The sequence below is a fragment of the Hypanus sabinus genome, unplaced genomic scaffold, assembly GCF_030144855.1.
Source record: "Hypanus sabinus isolate sHypSab1 unplaced genomic scaffold, sHypSab1.hap1 scaffold_424, whole genome shotgun sequence".
NCBI classification, from domain to species: Eukaryota; Metazoa; Chordata; class Chondrichthyes; order Myliobatiformes; family Dasyatidae; genus Hypanus; species Hypanus sabinus.
This window is the reverse complement of record NW_026781303.1, coordinates 399,246-402,405: the sequence shown is the minus strand read 5'-3', so window position 1 is coordinate 402,405 and position 3,160 is coordinate 399,246.

The window sequence follows — 3,160 nt, the reverse complement described above, 5'->3', positions numbered from 1 at the left end:
ACAGAGAGAAAAAGGGAAGTAGATCGAGTGAGAGAGGGATTGCGGGAGAGAGAACAAATGAGACATCGCGAAGGAGACAGAGCGTGTGCGAAAGCGATATAGCGAGGGTGCGGGACAGAGCGAGAGATAGAAAGGGAGAAAGGGCGCGACAGATAGAGACCCGGGGAGCGATAGAGATAGAATAGGAGAGCGAATGAGAGAGAGTAAGAGAGGGAGAAATATATGGAGAGGGGAAGAGATTGAGGGAGCGTGAGGAGCGAGAGGAGGAGAGAGAGAGAAGAGAGAAAGAGGGATGAGAGAGAGAGAGATAGAGAGAGGGAGGAAGAGGGAGAGATAGAAAGAGGGGGAGAGGGACAGAGAGAGATAGAAAAGAGAGAGAGAGAGACGGGAAATGCTATGTTCGTATCTCGTTCAGTGTCAACGTGATATTTGGCTGTACCAACTCGGATTCGACTCTGGACAGAGAACAATCCAATAATGGACGAAAAGGACAATCTGATATATTGTGAAACCAGAAACAGACATATGATAATTGATACAGCAAGGTTTAGTTCATCTTGCATTCCCGCAAGCTGGAACTTGAAAGATCACTCCTCCAATTTATCGCCGACTGTGTCTTTGTGATTCAATTGTTCATTGAGATGTTCCATAAAAAGCTGCCTACACCATCCGCTCAGGCCGTATGCACCAGATTGATTCCGTCAGAGGAAGTATGAGAAGCCTTACACTCGTCTTCTTAAAACTCTGCCCCCTTTGGTTATACAGAGCTCTGTTTGGAGTCACAGAGTTCCATAACATGGAAAAGTACTCTTCATTCCATTTGGCTCAGGCCTAGACGAGTTCGCCACATTTGCCAGTATTTGGCCTATACCGCTCTGAGCCAATCCTATTCATAATCCTGTCAGTATGTCATTTGACCTCCGGAACTGAACCCACCCTTACCACATTCGCTTTCAGCTCCTTCCGCATACCCATCACCTTCTATATAGCAGATGTTGTGCATATATCTCTCCTTTCAGTCATTCTCCACTCTCCTGAACTTTATGCCATGTTTTCTTGCACAGCTTCGTGCGTGAAAAGCTTGTGGATATTCACACATCGATACGCATCGTGATGCTTTGTCCTCTTTAAGTTCACCCCTCAATCTATTACGCTCCGGGAGAGAATGTTCCAGCTAATGCAGACTCTCCTTTTAACTCAGGTCCTCCCATATGCTCCGGGTGCATCTCCTCTTCAGAGTAATTGCACCCTTTCTGCAGCGTGGCAACAGAAGTGTACAGAGTGTTAAATTGCCAAAATTAATGTTTTAACGAAGTCATTCCACGCCTTCTGTTCAGTGCCTGACTAATATAAAACATGTATTTCGTTGGAAGCATTCCTTCAATCGACCTTTTTGCCCCTTCAGGGATCCGTGTACCTGTACGTCAATGATGGAACTTCTGGGAACTTTTGAAGGCATAGGACAGATACTTCACGAAGATGAATTATTTTAAAGGAAGAATTGGGCAACATAAAAATAATAGGCGTACAATATTGCAAAACAATATAGTAGGAAGCTACAGGATTGGGAAGCTTTTATCAACAAACAGAATGAAAGTTTAATTCCCTTTATTCCCACACTCTGTTTCCTGCCAGTCAGCGAATGCTATATCCACGTATGTAACTTTCCTGTAATTCCATGGACTCTTATCTTGTTTAGCAGCCTCGTGCAGCACCTTGTCAAAGGCCTTATGGGAAAGTCCAAATTCCCAACATCCAATACATCTTCCTTGTCTAACCTACTTGTAATTTCCTCAAAAAATTGCAAAAGGTTTGTCAGGCAGGATTTTCCTTTAAGGAAACCATGCTGAGTTCTGCCTATCTTGTCATATGTCTCCAAGTACGCCGTAACCTCATCCTTGACAATCGACTCCGACAACTTCCCAACCACCGATGTCAAGATAACAGGTCTATAATTTCCTTTTTGCTCCCTTGCCCCTTTCTTAAGTAGCGGAGTGACATTTGCAGTCTTCCAGTCCTCTGGAACCATGCCAGAATCTCTCGACTTTTGAAAGATCATTGCTAATGCCTCCGCAACCTCCACTGCTACCTCCTTCAGAACACGAGGGTGCATTCCATCTGGTCCAGGAGATCTATCTACCCTTAGACTATTCAGCTTCCTGAGTACTTCCCCTGTCGTAATTGTGACTGCGCATATTTCTCTTCCCTGACATCCTTGAATGTCCGATATATAGCTGATGTCTTCCTCAGTGAAGACTGATGCAAAATACCCGTTCAGTTCCTCCGCCGTCTCCTTATCTCCCATTACAACTTTTCCAGCATCATTTTTTTATCGGTCCTATATCTATTCTCACCTATCTTTTACTCTTTATATACTTGAAAAAGCTTTTAGTATCCTCTTTGATATTATTTGCTAGCTTCCTTTCATAATTCATCTTTTCCCTCTTAATGACCTTCTTAGTTTCCTTTGGTAAGCCTTAAAAACTTCCCAATCCTCTGTCTTCACACTAATTTTGCTTCCTTTTTGCTTTGCTTTGCTTTAACTTTGGCTTTGACTTCTTTTGTCAGCCACGGTTGCATCCCTTTTCCATTCGAAAATTCCTTCTTCTTTGGAATATATCTGTCTTGCACCTTCCTCACTTCTCGTATAAACTCCAGCTACTGCTGGTCTGCCGTTCTTCCTGCCAGTGTCCCTTTCCAGTCAACCTTGGCCAGTTCCTCTCTCATGCCACTGTAATTTCCTTTACTCCACTGAAATACCGACACATCGGATTTCGGCTTCTCTTTCTCAACTTTCACCGTGAACTCAATCATGTTGTGATCACTGCCTCCTAAGGATCTCTTCCATCTCTCTAATTACTAAGGGTTCCTTCACTTCCATTAATCTAATTACTTCCGGTTCATTACACAATACCCAATCCAGTACAGCCGATCCCCTAGTGGGCTCAACGACAAGCCATCTCGTAGACATACTATATTTTTTCTCTCTTGAGATCCAGTGCAGATCTGATTTTCCCAATCCACTCGCATGTTAAAATCCCCTACAATTATCATAGGACTGCCCTTCTAGCAAGCCTTTTCAGTTTCCTGTTGTAGTTTGTAGTCCACATCCATGCAGCTGTTGGGATGCCTGTATATAACTGCCATCAGGGTCCTTTTA